Source organism: Anomalospiza imberbis, chromosome 14, assembly GCF_031753505.1.
Source record: "Anomalospiza imberbis isolate Cuckoo-Finch-1a 21T00152 chromosome 14, ASM3175350v1, whole genome shotgun sequence".
Taxonomy (NCBI): domain Eukaryota; kingdom Metazoa; phylum Chordata; class Aves; order Passeriformes; family Viduidae; genus Anomalospiza; species Anomalospiza imberbis.
Window position 1 is genome coordinate 13,854,338 of NC_089694.1, and position 24,450 is coordinate 13,878,787.

Genomic DNA, 24,450 nt, shown 5'->3' on the forward strand with positions numbered 1-24,450 from the left:
AAGAGGAACTGGGTGACCCTCTTTGAGTAGACCTTAAGGCAGGTAGAGTGGGTGCTCTGCCATGGGCTGTGGGGCTGTGCCAAAGTTTGTCTGTAAGATTAAATGCTGTTTTGAATGTTTATCTTTTGCTTTACTCTTAGCATGACTCCAATGTGTTGACAAGTTCCATGATAATGAAATGCCGTATCAGTACATGCTTTAGGAAAAAAGTTAAATGTTTTCAGATTATTTGCTCATGGGGCTTCAAGTTCTTTCAATTCAGTTCACAGTTCAGGACAAACCTGCTGAAGATTAACAAGCAGAGAAGCTCTCCTTATATTCCAGTGATCCTCAAAAGCTGAAAGAAAGACTTTCCATAGTAAGTATACAGCTATTATTGGACTTGAGATTGTGAAATACCATTTTGTTAAACAAAGTTCTAGTGTGTAATATATTTTGCAGAATTGAGATTTGCATAAAGATAGAATGGAAGAATTCTATTTTCAAGTAGTGCTAAAATATTATTTTTTTTTCTGCTTGCTGTGAATGCCTGTAAAATACCATACACTAAAAGTGTCAAGTCTGCTGAAAGATAGCTCCAAAGCACTTTTACTTTTAATCTTCTAAATAGGCATGAACTCAGAAAAAGGTATTCATAATTTGCAGTGTAAACTGCAATGCTTTATTAAATAGCTACTATTTATTATTATTTATTTGACCATAAAAACATGAACTACTTACCAAAATAACTTGGAATCTTAGTATTAATGTACACCTTTGCAGTATCCTATAACTCTCTAGGTTAAAAGTGCACAAAGATGAAACATGAAATTAAAAATATGCACTATGTATGACTTCCATGCCTCGTCTAGCTTTCAGAAATTATGCACTCTCTTCTAGAATTTGCATGAATATGTAGCCTCCTAGGGTGTAGAAGTCACCACTTACAAATGGGAAAAAGACTTTACCATGGTGTAGATGCTTCTGGACACTTCCATGTTTCTGGATTCCAGTAAAAATTGCCAGACAAGATTGCCAGTGTGTTTGCTGTACATGGTATTTGACAGTTTATGCTGAGAGCCTGACTTATGAAGTAAAGCATTAGCCCCACAATCCCACAAAAGTGGGAGAGGTCATATTTGATATATTTGCTATATATCAAATATAGCCCATATTTGATAGGCTATATTTGATAGCACTCTTGCTTTGTGCTTGATCCCTCCCACCCTCATTAGCTAAAGAAGCCAAAGATGGCTCTGTGTGAGTGCATCCTCCAAGCTCCACTGCCATGGGCAGTGCAGAGAGCACCCACAGACCCAGAGGATACCTCTTTGTCTTTTTGGGACATCATAGGAAACCAAAGTCTTCCCCACAGCTTAAATTTCTTACTTTTCTCTCCTTTGCATCCTTCAGAAACTGGAATATCAATTCCAGTTTCTGATGTACAAATATCAAGTCACATTCAGTAAGGATAAAGACCTTCCTGACATCATTTCAGTGTGGCTAGAGGCACCACATCATCATTTGTATTTAACCTAATTTAGTACTTTAGTCAGACTTGAGAGCTTATCTAAGAGAATTAATCAGCTGGCGAGGCTTAGAGAGCAGCTGAGTCATTTTAATGTGTTCCTACAGCAGTAAGAATGTTGCAACTTCATTTTCTGTGCAAAGGACACAATTCTGAGGCTGTTTTACATCTGTGTATGGTTGTGGGACTACTATTATGGATTTGTTAAGAAGGCAGATACTCTAGCTTAGGAACCTGCTCTGAGTTCTCACAAAGCTTAGCCTTTCTTGTCAGTCATCTGTAGACACATGTGGGGATTAACCACTTTATCTAATTAGGCTCCTTGATTAGTTGCTAAGCTTTGCAGTTGTACCTCTCTGCTCGTGTTCTTGCAAGTTTGTTAATGGCATCCAGAGGAAATCTGGTCAGCACATCTGCACATGCTGCAAACAGATCCATTTGCAAAGTGCTGCCCTCAGTTAGGTCAGTGTCCTGCAGCTCTTTGTGGGCTCTTCTGCTGCTGCTCACAACATGAATTTTTCAAGCCTCTCACTCATTCAGTTTCTGTCTCTCTAGCTCGTTAGTGTGAGAGCAATTCAAAGCTGGAGGCCAACTTTCAATGTTCCAAATTATCCTTAGGGGAGCCTAGAGAGTTTGATTTCCCTAGGCTGAGGCTGACCTTCATGAACCTACTGTCAGTGCATAAAATTTGGTAAAACATACTATCAACTTAAACTGCACTTACTTCTACAGGAGTAGCTGACTTATTTAATGCTCATACATGAGGCTGTACTTACAAGGACTTTATTTCAGCTTAAGAGACTCAGTCTTTCCAAGAATTCAGGTGGCCTTTGTTTCAAGTAGCAGATAGCTTATTACCCTCTAGTGATTTATTACTTTCTAGTCATTTTTTGCCACACTGTTCATGGCAGAAAAATCTCTCTCTTATTTTTCTGTCCTTTTTTTCACTAGGAACTTTTCAAATAAGGGCCATTCTCTTTAATCCCTGAGCAGGAAAAGGAATTTTTTAAGCAATTGTCATGTATTATTGAGGAGTTGAGGTAGAGTTACTTAAGGCATACATACCTTTACAGATTGTCCACTTTATCTCCTCGTGATAATTTAGCGCCTGAAGAACTAAAGTCGCTTTGTGACTCAGTTCCATGAAGATGCTCATCAACTGCTCTGTATTGAGCCTTTCTCTCAGATTTGCTGTACAAAATTCCTTACAATCTCTCCTGAACCAGGTTCTCATGAAGTGATTCAGGTTTCTTATATGGTTGTCATTCTATCCCCTAAACTAAACCCTTTCTGAACCATAGTGGAGGGCAATTACCTGTACATGGCGGTAGAGTCTGTGGGCAGTGACCCCTGCTGATGGCAGAACTATGCCAAGATGAGAGTAGAAACCTTCCTACCCTTGGTCTTTTGAATGTAGAACAGCCCAGAGCTTCAATTTACAAACACTTAGATTTGAATGTCTGTATAATAGATATTTCTAAACTTATTTATTATCCTTATATATTTGGAAGCAATATTGGTCCTACCATACCCTCCTGTTTTATTCATGCTGGTATGTGTAACAATGGTTAGAAAACACTGAATTATTCCCTTTTGAACTTAATTTTCAAAGTATTGTTTTTAATAAGGAAGCTTTATAAAATTGTGTTTTGACAATTGTTGGGGAGGGAAAGAGTTGAATTTATGAATACTGGGAATTATTCTGCAGTCAAAGAAAAGCATTATTCCTTAGCTGAGACTTTGTGCTTGGCAAAAGAGCAGGTATCTAGGGCAAACATCAGAGGATCAAAAGAGATGCACTGACCTCAGCTGGCTGCTGTAATCTATTAGTTTGATGCCTTTTTCTCTTAAGCTGAGTGGACCCTGGCTAATTACACATGATTTCCCCAACATCAAGGAGGATGCAGAGACAAAAACATCCAGAACTAAAAGCTGTGCTGCCCAGATTCAAAAGGTGGTCAAAGAGAATCTCTTTTGACTGTAAAATGAGTTCCAGCATTCATATCCTTACACTGAGGTTTTTTAGTTTCACACCAACTTTGGGGTAACCTATCTTCAAACTCAGGATAGGGAAATTAAGTTTCCCCAAAAGTCTTCCTTTAATATGAAGGGACTAATCAAGACAATTCCAGAGTAATGTGCTGCATATTAACTTATATTTTAACATCTTCAAATACTTGAAGGAATAAAATCAGACTTAAAAACAAACAACCCCCTGCTATTTAAAAGGAGTGGAGCCTAACTGAAATGTCTTTAAATGATTGGATTCTCCTACCTGTCCTACTTTAAAATTACGACTAGTTTTCTGTTCTCCAGTTCTTTTTATTTACTCTTATATGGATTCATTTAGTCTCTTCTACTGCTAGAAATAATCTATTTTAGCCTTTTGCATTTGGTAGGGAGAATTGAATATGACAAATGGAACAGGTAAGAAATAAGTATTGATTTAGCATTGTGCTTGTGGGCTGCTTGGCATTCTCTGGAAATACATTACATTATTCTGAGTTAATAATCAATTAGTAATAAGATTTCCATAATCCAGTAATAGCTGCAATAAAAGAAAATTTACAGAGCTGGATATTGTTGGCTATAATAGAACATGTAGCATTGCTTTTGCCCACCATTGAATATCCCCTGGAATTTATCTTTTTGATAGAGTAATAAAAATGGTATTGCCTATATTTAGTAAATATCGGTGCATAAAAACCATCAACCATCCTGCCTTAAAATAAACTAGAAATAAATTGAATGCAATTAGTTTTCTTCTTTCCTCTTGTTATTAGAAGTTTCAATAAAGTATAATTGTAGGTAGACTGGAAAACAGACTTTGGGGAGCTGTTCTGAGAATGGGACAACTTATGTTTGCATGAGCACAGTCGAAATTTCTGCACTCTGATGGAGGTGGACTTTTATGATGCCAAAACATGGAATGCAAAGGAAAATAAAGAATAAAACTTCTCAGTTTCCTCCAGTTTTATCCGCAGCCGTTTTTCCACAGGTACCATACTGAAATGCATCTTTTCACATACTCAAAATTATAATAATTTTTATGTTTCTTAACTTTTTACATGACAATTAGAAAAACTCTGGACTTTCTGACACTGATACTTGTGGTAAGCATCCATAAAACTCTATGCTGGAAATGAATTTTAGTAAGAGATACTTTACACTTCTCTGTACTGTTCTGGTAAATTGTAACTTCAGATGTTGTGTCTAGAAATCTTTTTTCCTTGTTTTTTCTACATAAGACATTTACTAGGTCTGTATCTTGAACCTTTGTTGTTCAGCCCCAGTGAGTTCTGTCATTATTCCTGCACTGAGGTCTTGAAACTAAAGCATTCTGACACAGTCCTGCTTTCTTGTACAGCTATTTCATGTCTTCACAGAACATGTTTCAAACTACTGCACTGCAGCATGCTCAATGCTTTTTTTCTCCCCACAAGAAGTTACCTTTTGTTGTTGAGGTGACAATTTTGTATATGGTCAATTAAACGTGTGAAAGCTGTTTATAACTTTACAAGGATTTATTAGGGGATGGAACACAGTGAGACATGCTTGATTTTCCTCATGCAGCACAAGGTCTTTATCTAGCACATTTTATAAATATTTGGTGCTTCACCTCAGCTGGAAACAAACACATTCTGTGTAAAGGACTGTGTTTCCTTCCACCCATTACTTATTTCTGGGGAAATCTGAATATATTGATAGCTAGATAGAATTCTTGTGTTCAAGGTGATAATCAGTGAGGTCACCCACACAAACGTATGCCCTTTCTCCAGGAGTATGTAATGTTACCATCCCTCTGGTGTTCTTTCCTGAGCTGAGGTGCTGCAATTAAACCATGCTTGACCTTAGCCAAGATGCCAAGAAGTGATGTGACCAAGTCAGTGCTCCTGAACTGAGTTAGTGCAACATAAAATGTGCTTATCCATGGGCATGTTCACTGGACATTCAGCCTGCTGTGGGTGCTGCTCCTCTTGGTACAAATAGCTGAGGAAAGGCTACACCTTCTGTGTTCTGTCAACAGTGTTTTTTCTTCTCATCTTCTAGAAATATTTTGTTTTACAGAATTTAATGATGCGCCACCTCCTCCAAGTGTAGGTGCAGGCATTATTTATAATGGATTATTTTGTTGACTACTTTATGAATGAATTCACATGTGTCATCAGAAGAGGGGAGAAGGTGGACTCTAGCATGTGGTGGGAAATGATGACTAAGGACTGGGTTGGATTTGTCAAAGTAAAGCTATAGCACAGCGCTAAAAGGTTGAACACTTATTAAATGTCTTTAATAATACTATTATTAGCAATGTAATATTTTTAAATGGCTGCAAAGCTAATCTCTCTGTTGTATCATTTCAGTATTGGTATAATAAGGTAGGGAGCATGAGGAATTTATGAATTCTCACCAGATCTGTTCTCTTTAGGAGGCAAAATTCTTCCAGGTGTATTGAAAATACTTTCCAATTAATTGGAAATTTTAATTTTTAGTAATTATCTGATTTTAAAAAACATTGCTTCGAAAGTCTAGTTGCATATACGGTGTTACATATGCATATATTTTATACATATATATGTGCATATATGATCCTGAATACACTTGCAATTGCTGGACATGCAGAGTTACCTGTCCAGTCTGTGCTGTCCCAGTGGGTGCCAGACTTTGCTGCTGGTGCTTTTGGTGTGGGTGAATGCATTCTCCCAGCAGGGTGCTCCCAGCAATGCCTGAAGGGCACAGCAGAGGTTTGTGCATCCTCTCCTTGCTCAAAGTGAGTTTTGCAGTTGTCAAATGACCACTGCTGCCTTTCCAAACTCAGCTGTGTGTGCCTCTGGGAGGAGCAGAGGCTGCTCAGGTAAGGAGAAGCTGCAGGGAACCAAGAGCAATCCATTCCTGCAGTAGCACCTGAATTAAGAGGTTAAAAGAGTAAGTTTGGGGATGTGACTGAAGCTGAAAGGACACATTTTCTGTATAAAAAAGAGTCAGACTTAATTTTCTCAGTTTTGTTGACCTTCCTCTCAAACAACAATGTTTAGGATTTGGGAATTCCATAGTACAGAGACCTGCCCCTCTCAGTGATGAGCTCTGTGAGCTGTGTCCCCACCACAGAAGTCAGAAGCTAGGAATGCATACCAGCTGATACAGCACTTGCAAAAACTTGCTTTGAGTTTGGGGATCAGCTTTCTGTTCCCAGCAGAAGTAACTGATTGGGCCTTGATTTTTCTTTTGTTGCCTTTTCCCTCTTTTCTGATTTGACACAATGGGTGGCTGAGGCCTTTAGTTATGCTGGCCTGTTTCAGAAAATTAATTTACATACTTTACATCCTTTGAATCTGCTTGAGATAAAGATCTAATTAGTCTGAAAATGGCAGGCAAGTATAATGCTAAGGCAAATGGTAAATCTTTGTTTAGGAGTATTGGTTCCTTTGTTGTTGTGATGCATTTTTAATTCACATTTAAAAATGTGAATTAATGCTTCAGGCCATTTGTATGCAAATCCATTTCAATTATTTTCTGATGATTTACACAAGGAATTTGTGTGGGATATGCTGTAGATGAAATTCAGTAGAACTATGTTTTTTCTTCATAAAATTAACTCCCCTATTTTAAGAGTGCTAAATGCTGTGACTGCTGTTCTTTTTCATATCAGGCTGTGGATTTGATAGTAAATAGAAGCCACATAATGTATTTAAAAATATAAAGGGTATGGTTTCTAAGGGAAGTTTACTATATTAAAATTGTAGATGTTTTGTCTATGCAGGCAAAACCCTCTAGGTTTCTGAAGAATTGTTCAGAATACTCAAAAGACTATTATTTCAATTTATGGAACTGAAATGTCAGGAATTAATTTTTATAACAGTCTTTACTCTAGCTATGTTCTCTTAAATAAAACCTATTGGATAAGACACTGGAAGCTTTCAAAGTATTTTCTGCTCATCACACCATTGTAGCCCAGACTCAGCAAAGCATATTAATCTGTGAACAAAAATAAGTCTGTGTATAAATCCTTTTCTAGATGCAAAACCACTTCAACATATGGACAGATTCTTCAGTAATACTACAGCTTTTATCAGTGGTTTAAAGGGCTGGCAAACTGAACCATATTATAAAGGAACTGGCTTGCAAGGGCCTGAATGTAAATTCTATCTGTGCAAAGCCAGAACTTTGAGGATTTAGGAATCTGTACCCTTCTGAATTTCTTATCTGATTTTTAGTTTTATAAGTGGAACATGCAAACATTTTCTGCCCACTGAGATGTTTGTAATCCCATTTCTAATAATCAGGAAAAAATGTACGCTGCCTATTTTGAATGCCCTGTTGATAAGCATTTCAACAGGATGGTTCTAAACTTACACTGTGCTGGATTATCTGTGATAGATTTCTCTGTCAAAGAACCATTTTGCATATGACAAGTTTTTCTGTGCTACTATGCCATTGAATTTTTTAAAATAAATGTTTTTGTGTCTGACAGTGTACTTCTGCATATGCCACTGCATACACAATGTAAAAATGATTACTTTTTTCCATTTTTTCTGCCTCACTTACAATGAGCTCAAAGCTGCATACTGTTATAATACAATAGAAGAATAATTATTTTAGAACAAATGATCTTTTCAACAGTCCACCATTTCCCTACATTTTTTAGATTATTGAATGGCTGATAAAAATGATATGCTGCACATTTGAGAGAGGCAGAATAAAGAGGACATACTTGATCTTTGTCAATACTTCCCCCTTTTACAAAAACTCTTCAGACACTCAAGATGTATGATCATGTACAATTGCCTTTTCTTTATGGCTCATTCAATAACATTTTTCCATATTTATAAAAAACACACGGAATTCAAAACTTTGGTGGATGTGGCCTTATAGCTGAGTTCAGTCACCAGCACTTAGAACTATATCTTGTGAGTTAGTTTCCAGTTGTGATATAAAATTCAAAACATGGAAAATCAAATCCTTGAGGGAAAAAAAAAGAAAAAGATTGTATTCAATTTGTGAGGGACATACTCATTACAACAGCTCATTTCATGAAATGGTAAAGCCTGATTTGGAAGGAGCTTTTTTAAATAACTACTAAAACAAGCCTAATCCATAACACCTAAATTTTATCACAAACAAAATTAAAAGTTTGTCTTCTTAACTGGCACACTGAAATTTTGGCTTGGCTTTTTTGGTCTCTGGAAAGAGGAGGATGCTTGGCTGTGGTAGAGGTGGCTGAGCAGGTGCCTCTTGCCCCAGAGCTGAGGAGCTCTGCCCCACCCTTGGCTGGAAGGGCCTGTGGAAGGAAAGGTCTGGAGTGACTTATCTGTCCACATTTCTCAACCAATAATGAGTAAATTATATCTGGTTTTTCATCTCCTATACAACTATTCTTATCTATGGGTAGGATTCTTTGTCAACAGCTTGGAAACCTCCTTGTAAAGGGAGAAAATCCCACTGAATTCTGGTTATGTCAGCATTTTGTTTATGTAGTCTTACCTTTAAGAAGCATAGTTTTAAAAAAAGACTTAACTTATATGTATGATAATATAGTAATGCTCTTTATTACTTAAAATACATTATTTGAAAAGATGTCCCAACACATTTGTATATAAAGGTTGTTTAAATATATTTCAATACAGTGACTTATTGTAGAAAACCTAACACAAATTTAAAGTAACAAAAACCCACCATTGTTGCTTTGAAAATTTGGTGTGTACATTTCTGCTTGAAAGACCCAACCCCACAACACAAGATTCTTAAGCCTATAAATGCCAATATAGACTTTTCTATTAAGATTCAATTTAGTTTAAAATAGTTTTGAGTAATTTCTGACTTCACAATTGAGTCATGCTTACCTGGTTTACATGCAGCAGTACACTCAAGCAGCAAATCTGAAGTAAAAATAATCTATTATTTTATAAATAAAAGTTTCTATGTCTATTAAAAAGAATTTACAGAAAGAAGATCCTTATTCCCTTTAGCAGGGAATTATTTATTCGTTAACAAATCAAAGTAAACTTCATTGAATAAGGGTAAAAAAATTGCCAAAGAAAATATGATGTTTTGTCTGGAATTGTAGCAACCAGTAAAATTATAGTAAAAAGTAGACTAATGTCAATGAAGTAACTCTTATGAGGTAGTTCTCACTTCTTTTGTCTTTTTCAGGTTTTCTTCAGTCATATTTTTTCTTCCTTTTGGCTATTTTTTTTTATGGCAGTCCTACAAATATGAAATGAAACCTCTTTTCCTCCCGATACAAAGGACAAAAACTCTCTCTAAACATGACACAATTCAATTTTGGTAGGAGAAAAAGAGTGCTATGCTCTATAGAAGAAAGTACCCATAGGGGACTACAATGAAAAGAGAGAATGAACTTGATCAGAAACAAATGAAAAAGGGACTGTGATTCAGTGGTGAGTTTTCTCTTTCTCTTTTCTTTCTTTTTTTTTTTTTTTTAATTATTCAGGGAAAAATCACACTTTTAGCATCAGGAGCCAGCAGTTCCCTTCCTGGAAAGGTGTCTTGGATAAAAAATTATTCACTACTCCATTTCCAACAAAGAATGGAGGTAGCAGAAGAGACAGAGGAACTTTACCCTACCTGGCATGTAACAGTTCTGATAAGTGCAGCTCACAAACTTCAGCGCTTCTGTTTCCTTTGATGCCCAAAGAACTAAGAATTTGGTCTTTGATTCAATTGCTGCCATCAGCAGCTTGTGTGTTTTTGGTACCACTGAGAAGTTCCATCCAGGACATGAAAGTCTGAGAGACTCAGAGCAATCAACCCCAAGGCCAGCAGCCTGCAGAGTGATGCAGCTTTTGTCACCTAGGTAGACTGAAAGACTAATGTTAATTTAATCTAAACTAGGCTCTGCTTATGCCTTCTGTTCCTATTTTGCTGTCATATGTATTTCAATTCAGAAGCTGGAAAAATTAGGCTAAATAATTGGCTGTTCAAATCAATGAAATACATAGAAAGAGCACAGGGCAGTGCAAGATTAGGGAGATAACAAAACAAAGTAAATATAGCTTTCGTGCTGGAGAACCTAAATTATTTCTTCTTAAGTGTGACCAGGCATTAAAATACCTTTCTCAAGGATATTACCTGATTGGCACCTCAGTAATAACCTCCTGACCTCAAATAGATTTCATAATTTATTATTCTTTAATATGTATTTAGAGGTGATGATTAGTTTCTAATTTCACCCTGCTTGAACAGGATATATAAACCTTAAAATTGCCACTTGCCACGAAGGGCAGCGTGATCTGCTGATGGAGTATGACCCCGTGGCTAAAGAGTTTAGTACACTCTGCTTCTAGAGAATGATCTTGTTTTCCTTTTAATGAGATCCTCTGTATATATCAAGCAGGCTCATCTTGTTCCTGAGAATCTGGTTCCCTTCTGCTTTTCCTTGGGACTTCTGCCTTGCTGGCATCAGAAATGCCCCTTCAGTAGGGGAACACACCTTACTGCTGAAGGCATATTGCTGGGCAGGGGGAGAGAGGGAGGGATCACAGCAGCACCAATCCATTGTTTGAAAGTGGAAGTGATTGTGAATCATAGCAAAGCTGGAGATCATTCTGCTGCCCTGCATGGACTGCTGAAACAGGGATGGATTTCATGACATATCAAATGCTTTGTCTCTATCAAAGTTAAGGTCTATTTGCTTAACCATTCAAAAAAATATTGCAACTCATTATAAGTTAGGAAAACTTTTTATTTGATGTCAATATACATCTATATCTTAAATCTTTGCCGTGACATTCATTCTCTTTACTTGTCTAAGCTGATGATTTTCAGGACTGAAGGAAATAGAATTAAATAATAAAACAAATTTTATGGTGTTCTATGCATTGTTCTGTGCTGGCTGTACTTCAGGGTCTGACAGATGACAGTCCTGATAACTATGTGTGCTTATCTAATCTCTTTTAGAAAGTTCAATATAACCTTACTTTTGAAAAGCATGCAATTGGCAGTATCTCTGCTAAACAGCTTTTTGAATTCTTAAAATGTTTTACTGAAAACATTCCAAATGTGTGTTTTATATATGGATCTATATAATGATTTCTGTTGGAAAAGACCTCTAGGATCATTGAGTCCAACTATTAATGTAAAACTACCAAGCCTACCACTAAGTCAGCTCCTCAAAAGTTATGTCTGAATGTCTTTTGAACTCCTCCAGGGCTAGTGACTGAGCCACTTCCCTGGGCATCCTGTTCCAGTGTTTGACAACCCTGTCTGTAGAGAAATTTTTCCTAATAGCCAATCTAAATGTTCCCTGGTACAATCTGAGGCCATGTCCTCTTGCTCATTACTTGGGAAAAGAGACTGATCCCTACCTGGCTACAACCTCCTTTCAGGCAGTTGTAGAGAGTGTTCATCTTTTTCTCCAGGATAAACACCCCCAGCTCCCTCAGGTTTGTCTATGACAATTTTTAAATTTGTCTCAATGTTATGACATAACACAAGGAATCTGACTTAACATACAAAAAATTGTAGGAAGAAAATGACAAAACAATTATTTTTTCTTGAGGGCAAAGCAATATTAACAATATTAACAATAAACTCCTTAGTCTTTGGAGGGGAGCAAAAAAATCATCAGGATTATTGCTGAATATTATTCATGTTTATGAATCATGTTATACAAAAGATTCCTGTACAGAATTTTACACGGCCTACATTTTAAACAGGGTCTGAAGCACAGGGTCTAAATATATTCTTCTTACAGGAAGATTCCTCATTTTTTTCTTTTCTGGTGTAACAGTTCACCAGAGCAGAATATCATGTAATTAATATACATTAAATTTTGCTCCCTGAGCACTTAGTTTTGCAGTGGTGAAGAGCAGAGGAAAAGTGGTATATGATTAAAAATAAGAATATGAAAAAATAATGTGAAGAAGAAGAAGAAGAAGAATAGAGTGGGGAAGGAATGGGAGACTTAGGAAGTTGTGAAAAAAGCTCATGTTTCACGACAATTTCTCCTTGCCAGCCGTTCTAAGCCCACAATGTTAAAAGCCTTTAGCTGTACTGAGGGCCTGATAATTGTCTTACAGCATGAAAAGGTAAATTGGGTGGTATCGTGACTAGGCTGCACCACATAAATTTGGATTCTTTTCTTTATGGGTAGCTAGAAAAACAAAAGGATCACCCCCCGAACCAGTCTGGGTAGTGCACTAAAAGTTCAGAGTACAGAGTCAGACCTGAGAGCGGGCAATCCTTTGCTGCAGTGTGGGGGGAGGCACTCAGTGGGGGAGCACAGCCACAGCTCCCTGATGGGATTCGTGGTTTCTTGTAGACTTGAACTCTGGTCACGTCCACCAAATCGCTTGACCCTTCCAAGGCATTAAATTCTTCCACTTTTGGAGGTGAAATCCAAAATTGAAAGCAAACTTTTGAGTCTCAGCCTTACTCTGCAGTCTTAAGGGTTGTTTTTAGCTCTATGCTGCCAAACAATAGGGCTGACACAACAAATGTGTCAAATCCTCAATTTATCATCTGTATCAGTGCTGTGTAAAATTTATTAATCCCTGCAGGAAATAAAAATGCAGGTTTTTGGTTTGTATGCTTACTGTGTCTTGTAGCTGGAGTGAGCAGAGCTGGGGAGCTAAGTTGTGAACTTGCTCCCAGAGGCTTTCAGGCACAGCAGGTCAAAAAGCCACTGTTTCACAGTCAGTGTTATAGATGCTTTCTGTAAATGTAAAAGATTTATTTTCATAGACATCCTAAGTCAATATAATGAAAATTAATTCATTTCTTGTTTAATACAAAATTTTCTATTAAATTTCCCTTTGATACTTGCAGCAAGATTGCGACAGGTGTTTAAAATGGTTGAGAAATTTCATACAAATATCTCTATTGCCATTTAATTTCACTGCAGAAATCTTGTAGATATGCCAAAAAGTATAATCCTCAAAAGAAGCTTGTTGCAGTTACAAGAAAAGATAGTCTTGTAATTGAGATGCCACCTGGGATCACAGAAGGTCTGCTTTGTCTTTTTTTCCTCAGCTCTGTGTCTGTTTTGAGAGTGACCTTTTGGGAATGTTCTACAGTCCTTGTACCACTGTTGTTCACTCAGGGCTGGATGTAGTGAGCATCCTGTGAACAGCTGTGGAATTTATATAGCATCAAAAATGCAGCTCACATGGTCACAGGGTGCAGATCCAAGGCTTCACAATTGAAAATTAGGCTTGGAAGGCAGAGCAGCAGGATGGATCACAGGGAGCTGAGAGCAGTAATTCATTATTCCTGCCTCTTCTCCCTTCCCTCCCCTGCTGTGGCTCAGGTCATTTTGCTCTGTCAGGCCATGGATGTCACTGTTTTACCATGCTCCATTTTCAGGGGCATGTTGACATTCCATCTCCAGTAGAGTTGAACCTGCATGAAGAGTCAAAAAGTTCTCCCTGGTACTGTTTGTGTTTCTGCAAATCAGCCTGTGTGTAATAGAGTCGTGCAGCCAATGCTACTGCTGCTTCTGCTGCTTGCTTACAAACTACTTTCTCAGCCTCAGCAACTTTGCAATATGCAATTGAGAAGCTATTTACTATTTTAAGACAGGGATAGTGGGATGTTAGGGCATTGCTAAAATGTGTAAGAATTTGTATATGAAGATTATTAGATTATTTAGTGATTTTTAAGTATTAATACTGAAGGGCTGATACAGAAAGAGTAACAACTGGTTGTGTGCACAAGAATAATTTGTAATAGCCTTTTTATTTGGTGCCCTAACTTGGGATGCTTTGTAATACTTATACAATATCTGGGATTCAGGACAGCACTGCTGATTCAGTAAGGTCCAATAATGTTCCTGCCCCCGTCTGAGTTCACCTGCACATCTTTTCAGACCTGAGGACTGGTGTGCTATTTCCCAAAAAGATGTGAGACCTCTATTCTGTCAAAGGCTGGTGTTTTTACAGCAATGCATGTAGTAAAAAGGGGAACTGGAAAGTTTTGTCATCCCCACAATACTGAAAATTCACAGGCCCCTTGCCATTTAAAACAGAATGGGCAGGGTTGAGACAGCTGCCCATGAGTGAAGCTCTGTATGGAGGGATGTATTCAGGTAGACCAAAATGTCACTCTGTGCCTGGGAAGGGCTGAGTTGCTCCCTCCCTGTGCCCTGCAACAGCTTGGGGTGCAGCTCAGGGCAGGGACAGTGGCAGCTCCTGTGTGCGGGACCCAGGCAGAGATACTATTTAGAGATATATTAGGCAGATGTTATTCCCAGCAGAAATTATTGTCCTTTCTGTGAGGATCCTTTCTTGCAAACTTTGCTCTGTTATTTTTACCTGGTATTTAAAATAGCAGGAAGGATGGAAAGAAATGCTTTCTTCTGAAAAAAAAAAAAAAAAAAACCAAAAAAACCCAAACCAAAAAAACAAAAACAAAACCAAAAAAACCAAACAACCCTGCATTTTTCTTACAGGGCCTTCTTAGCCAATTTTGAAGAAGACTGAGGCTGGGGGAGATAAGTTTTTTAAATATCCTGAAAACTGGCCCTTTAGTTAAAAGGTCCAAGTTAATGTTGTACTATTTTTTGTTTAAGGGCAGTTAAGAAAACAGGAGGGATTTTGTTTACACAGTTCAAATCCTCTCGTAACAAAAACTCCAAACCAAACCAAAAACAACAACAAAACCTTTTTTTTCCTTCCCTAAAAAGCTTTGCTGCACTGAAAAAAATATTAAGATTTAGTTTTCTATTGTACTTTGAAGCACAACCTTAACTCTGCTTTAGTACCAAAGGCCAGTGTAGTAGGCAGATTGCCATATTATCTGGCAGTGTCTCAGTAATGAAATTTTCTGGTCTTCCAGCAGGAATCCTTAGGGTATGGACCTGAAAATGAGATTCATGCATACTATATTATTTAGACATTTTAAACACCTCTATACTGAGGCTAAAGGCTTTTAGTTCCCATTGGAAAATAAAGATATATCACAAAAAAAAAAAAAACAAACAAAAAAAACCAACAAAACAAACAAACAAAAAAACAAACAAATATTTAAGGCCTTTATATAGAGCCATTAGCTGTAAAGATGGGGGGGGGAAATCAATATAGTTTTCCCTTCTTGAGTTTTTTTTGTTCAGGACCTTAACAGAGGGATTTAAAACAAACTAAATATCTGTTTTTATTGAAGTAACTTAATATCCTAAGAACTAAAAGTCTTTCTCTGAGTGTGACTCTCTCACAGCTTGGTCACTGACAAAGCAAACTACAACTTTCCCCTAGTGTTGCTACAGTAAGTTGTCTTGCTTTGCTTTGTTCTGTGCTTTGCTTTTGTTTATTTGTTTTTGTTTTTTGTTTTGTTGGTTTTCCCCCTCCTTTTCCCAGGTGAGGCTCCATGCTTAGCTGCATGTCTTAAATTCCAGCTCCTGCTATTTCTACTACTGTGCTAGGAAACTCACCAGTGCACACAAATCGAATTTATGGCTTTGCTTGTTTCCTCATGTTGGACTCCAACAAAAGCCCTGCAATGCATGCAAAAGCTATAAAATATTCTAATTTCATACCTTATTTTCAATAAACTGAAAAACAGGGGCTTTAATCTGTGTCTTTCCAGTTTATTATTGAAATTGCTGGCGTTGAAAAAATTGTGGAGAATCCAGTCAGTTGTCTGTGAGGGAAGCAGAGAGGGAGAGATCTCTGATACTGCCCTTGGTTTCCTTCAGTTCATCTTTTTTGGAAAGGAATCCTTGCAGAATGGTAATGGCAGTTTCAGAGATTTCCATGTTTTCCCTCATTTGCCCTGCTCATAAAGAAAAGGGCTGGAGCAGGCACTGGAATAGAAATGGGTGATCTATTATTCTACCCCCTTGCTATCATGAGTCATTTACTCCAGCACACGGGTGATTCCTATTCTAACCTGAGGGGGGAAGATAAATGCTCTACTTGCCTGAGAAAACTAAAATTTAAAAAGTCACACTTCTATTTCCTCATTTGTTCTGTTTGTGGAAGAGGTGATGAGCAGAAACCTTTAGTTTCCTCATCAATTTTAAGGAAAATGGCATTAAAAAGTCATTGAATAGTTATACATGACCAAAAGCAAATTTAGTGATCTTGCTAGGTGAGGCTGAAAGAGCCTGAACTGTTATAAACACACTACTTGTTGGATCTACCTCTTCCTGGAGCTTGCTTTCCTATGGCACTTTGAAAGAATCTATAGCAATATTCTGTTTGTTTCTACCTTTAAATGTTTGCATTGCCTACATTAAAAAAAAGCAAAAAAAAAAAAAAAAATCTGACTTGCATATGATCCCTAGCTGTAAGAAGTTAATAATTACTGAAAGTGTCTTATTGAAATGCTCTTTCATCTCAAGAATTAAGACATCCTATCAATTCAAAAAGACTTTTTCTTTAGAGAAAGAATTCTCTAAGCAGCCTTTGGCAGTTGGCAAAGATATTGCATTGTTATTACTACCTTTACCCACTGAGGTTTGCTGCATCCGTTTTAACTAAAATCACATTTCTATAAATGGTCTTTCAGTTGTACATCTTCCCTGCCCTTGCAGAAATGGAAATATTATTTCAAGTAGTTTTGAAATGGTCTACATCAACTGCTTCCATTTCATCTGATTGCATAAAAATCTAGGGATTACCACACTGTTAGGATATACAGAAAATAAAGTAGGCCCAAAGATTCTTAGGTGTTTCAACAGTTTGCAGTGAACGAGCCAAGTGCTGTATTTTAAAATGCAGCAGAAGTGTTAAAAAGCTCAGTGTTGGATTTACAGCTGTTTTCAAATAAGTTCAGTTTTGTCCTTTAGAATGAGTTTTCATTTTCACTACAACACAATAAAAGTCTGAAGTAGAAACAGTTTTTTATAGTCACTTCCTTGAGATGGCAAAGGAGGTGGGAACAGGATTTTTTACCTCCCTGTCCACAGATATTCCCATCCTCATCCTAAACAGGAAAGAAGAAAATCATGGACAAGGTTGTGTGTTTGGAAGTGGCAGGTTAGGTATCACCAGGGATCCTGCAGGATGTGTGCACACCACATGCAGGGACTCACATTAAGGAATTTGGAGATGTTGTGGGGAGTTTGATGACCAGAAATTAACGGGCAGCCAGGCTCTGCATGGAAGTTTTGTGGCTGGAAAATAATTTGTGCTCTGCACTGTGGTTTGAATGTACTGAAATTTGTCAAATGGTGACTAAAAGAGGCAGATGCAGCCTTGCAAAGCCCAGTGCTGGAAAACTTGACTGACCAGGCAAAAAAAGAAAAATGAAATAAGCCTTTCACATGCATCTTATCACATATGGGAAGAGAGCTGCAGTGAAACTGGGTCTGTGTGAGACAGTCAATGTGCAGTGCAATGAAGTGGTGGATGCAAGTTTTGTCTTGCTTCTGAGGCAGCAACAAAGGAGAATTATTGTGGCTTGCCTAAACAGGAAGGTAAAAGGGCCTTATAACTTGAAGAACAGAAATATTTCTCTTATAGAACAGCTCTGTCCAGGCGATCTTTGTGTGTGTGAGACAAGACAAACCCAGAACTAACAAGGATGCCTGAAGTCTGTTCTGTAATGAAGAGCCTGCTCACAGACTCTGCAAGGTCTGTAATCATGGCTCTCTGCACTTTCAGCCCTGGTTCTGGAGGAGAAAGGTGGGAAGACCTGAAAGAAGGAAACTTCACTTTCATCTTTATTAAAATATGTAATTCTAGAATATTCCTAGGACTAAAACCTTAGGGGTGCTGTCACTGAAGACAAAGTTCAGTGCCAACTTGCAAAGGTGCTGCATTGGAAGGGTCTGGTGGATTTTGACAGGGATATTGAAGTAGATAAGAATTCAGGTTTATTCACTTTTTAGGTGTGTGCCTGATGCACTTGGAACCCTGAGAGCACAAATAGGCTTGTAATCTCTTGGTATTTATAGCTTTGGAGGAGTAAGGGAGAAAATAATGGCCTGTCTTCAGTAAAGCAGGAGTCAATATTGCTTGTGTCTGAATTATGCATGAGACCTGCTATTTTATGAAAGCTGCTGATGTTATAAGCAGTTTGTAATCCATATTTTTGTTTCAGATATTTACATCCCACTAATAATGTGATAATTTCATGTGTTGTATACAGTGCAACTCATACCCATTTACCAGTGCTTCATCTACTTTGTGAATGTAATTAAACAGCCTGATCTGGAGTGGTGAGCACGGAGCTGGATTTGAAATGCTCTTGGATACTTCATTGTAGCTAATCTTTAGGCATGGAAAGCTATTAGTACTGCTGAATAATAGCTCAGAAGTGTCTTTCATTATATCTATAGCCCTAATAGACTTTGCTGCCATGGAAAAAAAAGAATTCTAATTTTACTAGGAGAGTCTTCTGCAAGTTAATTTTATGAAAAAGCTAATAACTGTGGGAGTGCTTGAAGGAATTTAGAGAAATTGCCATTTTTTTTAATATATCTCTTTAGTGCTGTTTTAAAAGAAATTTTTGCTAGTTGGTGTCTGTGGTTTGGTCTATTTTTGTATAGCTTTCATGGCCACAGACATTTTCACCATTTAAAATTGTTTCAAAGCTCCTAATGAAAAGAATTTTAGTACATCTATGTATTAATGATGCTGGAGATGTAAGCTAAGCAAAAATTAAACTGTTTACATTGCAAAATGAACCCCAAAGGATAAAAAAATATATCCTTTTGTGTAAATGATAAATTTTCAAAGGTGAAATGAAAAGTCCACAATTGTCATAAATAAATATGCTCTGAAACAATCCTTGCAGTGGCATGTGCTAACTTCTGTGTGTCAAATATTGTTAAGTATCAGATATACCCTTTTGTAGACTAACTACAGAGTTTCAAACAATTTATCCTGCAGGTTTCCTCACAGAGGAAAAGGAAAGAAATAATCATAAATAAATCTGCACACTCCTACTTTTATCAGGTTTAGAAAGTCTACCTTGGTAGAAAGGAAATATTATTCTTGCAGAAACACTTATTGATTACTAACTAGAACATGATAAATGTTATATGTTTCTATTTTATAGGAAAAATCCAGATTATGTTCTTAATATTTTCACTTCCTTTTATCATGCAAGCACGATGATTTGTATGTCTTTGAGGGATCTTCAGCTGTTCTCTGGGAATAGTAAATCCAATACAGCTGTACAAAAAGAGAAATTTTACTGAGAAGCAGAGAGCAAAATATTTTTATTAATACTCCAGTTTGTTGCCAGAGTGCCACAGTACCTTAAGACCTGAGATAGCACTAGCAGAGAAATCCATTGTAAACCATTGACTTGAAATATACAGATTTAACCCTAAATGTTTGGGAGGATTCGCTTTCCCAATTTGAAATGCACTTGGCTTCCAGTGCTGGGCGTAACATAAATATTTAGCTTTGACTTGAAAACATATAATCTATTTCCTCTTCTTTCTCTTCCCCAGGCATGACAAATGGTCTGAGGTCTGGATTTGTATTTTTGTTGCAGAAGAAATGGTTATGCTGGAGGGAGCTGCAGAGACGTGACAAATCTGAGCTGTCATAGGTGAGGCTTCTTGCTCTCCCCTCGTGTCCTGTGTCCCTAAGGCAGCTGGTGTCTGTAGCAAACTGAGGTGACTCCCTATGGAAATCAATTAAAAGGTTCAGTGTGTTGCTGCTGGAGGTTCCCCTGGCTGGGGCCATCAAATGTTTTGTTAAACATTTAAAAAAATCTTACTTTTTTTTCACTAATAAGGATTTATAACATTGAAATTCCATGCTTGCTAAGGAAGGACTAACAAGATGACTAAATATGATATTCTTTACAAAAGTGGAATAAATAGAAAGCATTATCTTTTAATTTTTCAATTCTAGAAGAATAAGGGATTGTCACCTTGATTCTATATGCTTTTTACAATTAAGACAGAAAGTTCACTGTTAAAATCATAAGAGAACATATTGTCATGAAATTTTTGTAAGACAGTTATTATTTATGCAGTGAGTGGCCTCACTGAGCCCCACGATAGCCAGGGATATCTGAAACTGAATTATGTCAAAGGACATATCTTCCAAGTCCTTACCTGATTGACAGCTGCCATTTTATATTTCAGTGTTAGTTTTATAGATCATTGCATGGAACAATTGCTATGTCAGGGTCATCTATTTCCAGTTCTATAAATCAATTGTTTGTCAGATACTGAAGGTAATTCTTGAGGCTGTAGTGGATATCTTCTTCACAGTGACAACTGCTGAGGTCTTTGTCTAAGAGTTGTCTTTAATACAACAGGAGCTACATGGAGAAATTGTTTGTTGGCAGGCAGGAACACAATGTGGGCTTTGTAGAAGAGAGGCTTCTGTGCTCTTTAGAAGAGGTGTTTCAAATTTATAGTGATGATTCCAGTGAATATCTGTTCTGGAGGGAGCCTTTCTGTTGACTTCATTGAAGTTTGAATTGAGTTTTAGAGCTCTTTCTGTTGACTAATTTAAAGTACATTTTAGAATATATAAGTATAAAATAAAACCTGTTTTTTATACATGATATATGTGCCAATTACTTAACCTGTTAAATGTCATATAACAAAGTATGCCAGTGTGACTATTAGGTATGAGGGGAACATCCTTCAGTTACAGTATGAAGATGATGATTAATTATTTGACCAGGAAAATGAAGTCCTAAAGTGCTCTGGCATACACTAACTCTGTCAGTGGGCACTCTGTAGCAAAGCCATTTTTCTTAACTAGTCAAATTTCTGACACTCTTAAAGCATGTACTGACAGGATACAATTTGGTATGTTAGGTTTATTGTTTGGAATCATTCAGATGGAATAAAAACAACCAAGTGTATCAAAGTAAATGAGGAGCAGCAAAGATTATAATTGATAGGTTTGATTTTGTTGTTTTCTTTTCCTGTGCCACTTACTATATTCTTTAATGCTTATTTCTGGATTATTGTGATCTATTCAAGGCTTAGAGAACCAATATATGTTCAAAGAAATTCTGTTACTTTTAGCAGTAGATGGAATCGAATGGGGGAAACTGTAAATAGTTTGCTTTATTTTTAATTAAGCTTATGGTTGTAGGGCTGATGCTTGAAGCAGTCACAATATGGAATTTGGGCTTAAAATCCTATCAGAAAAGAATTGAAATAATAGTTCTTAGTATCTCTCACAGATCTTTGTGGTCTTGCTGACATGTATCCCTCCTGCCCTGGGCTTCAAAGTGCTGCACGGTAGGGAAGGAGCCTTTGGCTCGGGCAGGTGCTGCTGCTGCAGTCAATAGGAAATCACAGCTGCCTCTGATCAGGGTGGGATTTTAGCAGCAGTGTCTGACAATTGAATAGTTGAAAGCTGCCTCAGCCCAGTGTTAGTCATCAGCTCAGCTGCTCAGCAAACACAGATCTTCATGATCTGAGCCCTCTGTGCCCTCCCCACTGCGGCTTTTGGTCGAAGACAGATTCAATTTAAGATCTCTGGCCATATGCTCACAGCTTCCCATGGGACTGGCATTGGCAAGCAGATTGAATTGCTCTGTGCCAGACACATCCAGTGACAGCAGATTGTGACTCGGACTTTTCAGAAGTATGGGATGCAAAGCTTTAATGGGAATTTGGTTTAGTTGGTAATATCTTGTAAGACAAGTATCCATGGGGCTCTCTGTAGTTATTCCTTTTTGAAATAATTGAAAAATAAACCTTAATTTAGCATTTTCCCAAATATTTTTTTTTACTCTTTTGGTAGAAGTATATACACTCTTGAACTTTCATCCTCTTTAATTTCCTTGAGGTGCTAAAATAGATTTTAAAAACTGGTTTTCAAACATTTCCATTTTACTATTTTAAGATAAAAAAACCCCAAAAACCTGAAACCAAGAAGAAAAAAGAAAGGTATTCCATAAAGATTTAAAAATACTAAGGAGATATTTTTTGGGGGAAGATATATGAACCCACCTACATTTAGAATAAAATGTTCAGGGTTTTTTTAGATTGTCTTTGCCTCAAACCATATAAAGGATATGTCAAGTGAAGCTTTCCTTTGAACCTGAATTAGATAATATATGTAATAAACCATGGATCAGGAAAGCATTGCCAATAAGGAGAGCCTTTATTCTGCTTCCTTATCAAAAGGTTGGGCTTGAGTGTCCTTAATATAGGCAAAGAAGTGGTAAAATTTAACAAGAAAGGAACAGCAAAATGGCAAAGGGGGAGTGTCCACAGCCAGCTTCATGTGTAGGTAGCACTTGATTGACAGGGTCCCAGTCCTGCTGCAGCTACTTCCTGGTGAAACTTGACTGGTACCAGTGAAAAATCACCTACAACAGCAAAAATAACACGGCTAAATGCCAGACTAGCAGAACTTTACACACCTGTTGTGAGCTCAGGAATCAATAGAATTGATCGAGAGATTTCTTCTCCTTGTAGATCTGTAACAAACGTGGAATTGGACTGGTTTGGGTGCCTCAGTGTGAGATTGCACTTTAGAAGCAATAGTTCCTGCGAATTTGCTAGGGAAGCTTCCAAGGCATGGCCAGTTTCTTCTCCCTTCCTTGCAAAGACAGCACTGAAAATACTAAAATTTGCTGCCTTTGAATTCAAAGAGAAATTTTTAAATATGAAGTCATGTCAATAAATGAAGGTTTATTTTAATGTAGAATCCTGTTCAGATTCCTGTTCCTCCCCCGAGTGTATTTTTTGTGCAGGGATGATTAATTTTTGCAAATGAATGTAAATCTGTGGATTGTTGCATCATTTTGGTAATGAAAATCAGATTGAAGCACCAAGAAACAGCTATGAAATAATTTCTCTGATTTTTGCAAAGGTGACATTGTTTTGGCTGACGAGTAACAAAACTAAGAATAGTTGATATAAGTTCATGGTTTGCCTTTATTTAATTTAATGGTAAATGAGGTTGTGATGAGGTGACTGACACCTCTTATCTGTTGTATAGGAAAATGCAAGGCTGCAATCTTGACAAGCAGAGTTAAATGAAAAAGGCTTTCTTTAACATCATGCAAAAATGACTACATATAAACAAAATAGGCCTCTATAAGGTGTTTAATCTGAGCAAGTCTTTAGGTTAAAAAGGAAAAGTACCAGAAACACTTCATCTTTGTTAAAATATTTATAGAATCTACAGCAAACTTCCAGAGGTGTTTGAAGTTCAAGAATATGTCTTATCTGCCTCCTGAGACCAAAGGATCAAAACTTAACTTTTATATTCATCTCTAAGAAAAGAAAGCTTTTCAGTGTGGGTCTGAAGAAAAGAAATCACTTCATCTGTATCATCTCCCTGACACACATCCACATCTGAAAATCACCTGCCTAAAGCCCAGGGAACTGAACTTTTGAGGCTCGAGGGAGGGGAAATCCTGCTTCAACAGAAGGCCAGATCTTGTGGCACTGGTGTAGCTGATGCAGTGGCTGAGAGGTCTCACGGTCACTGCATGGGTGCAAATAGCTCTGGAGGGCTGCAGTGATTGCTCCAGGCTGCAATATTGCCTGTTCCTTCTGTGTATCTGACACCGTTACACAGGCAGTACCTCTGACGTGCGGGTGGCCCGGGAATCCGGGATCTGAATTGCCACGGAACAGCTGGATTCCTTGGAGAACCTGGGCTCAAATGCCTGATTTGACACCAACTCCATCCGGAAGCAGGAAGTCCTGTTGGTGTTTTTCTGCTGCTACCTCAACTTTACCTTTTTATACATGTCAAAAAATTTTCAGGCAAACTTGACAAGAGTTTCAAATCTATCCTACAAATGAAGTGCATCTAAGTGGTCTGGTAGAGTAGAAGAGTTTTTGATGCATGGGTTCACATTATATCATATTCTAGAATATCGAGAGAAAGAACAACCAATTCAAGAACACATCACTTCAGTCTTAGTCTGTATTAGACCCAGAAGATTCTGTGACATAGGAGCCCATGAGAAACCAACTTCTAATTCCACTGCTTGTGAAACTGCTTTATTTATGCCACTGTAAGTACACACTGAAGTGATTTCCTGGTTGTGCTGGGTCTAGTTAATATCAGATTATATATTTCAAAATAAATGAG

At 37.5% G+C, this 24,450-nt stretch overlaps 2 long non-coding RNA genes across 2 annotated transcripts in view; both read left to right on the plus strand.

The window, feature by feature from the left end:
• The window catches only part of LOC137482254 (uncharacterized), a 129,211-nt gene extending 109,216 nt beyond the window's left edge, over positions 1 to 19,995 (plus strand). The window contains exon 3 of the long non-coding RNA XR_011003964.1: positions 19,866 to 19,995. This is a non-coding gene — a long non-coding RNA (uncharacterized lncRNA). The remainder of the gene's footprint in view (positions 1 to 19,865) is intronic.
• Positions 19,996 to 20,131: 136 nt separating this feature from the next.
• Positions 20,132 to 23,486, plus strand: LOC137482575 (uncharacterized). The gene is made up of 2 exons (XR_011004142.1): positions 20,132 to 22,018; positions 22,818 to 23,486. It is a non-coding gene; the product is annotated as an uncharacterized lncRNA (long non-coding RNA).
• The last annotated feature ends 964 nt before the right edge of the window (positions 23,487 to 24,450 follow it).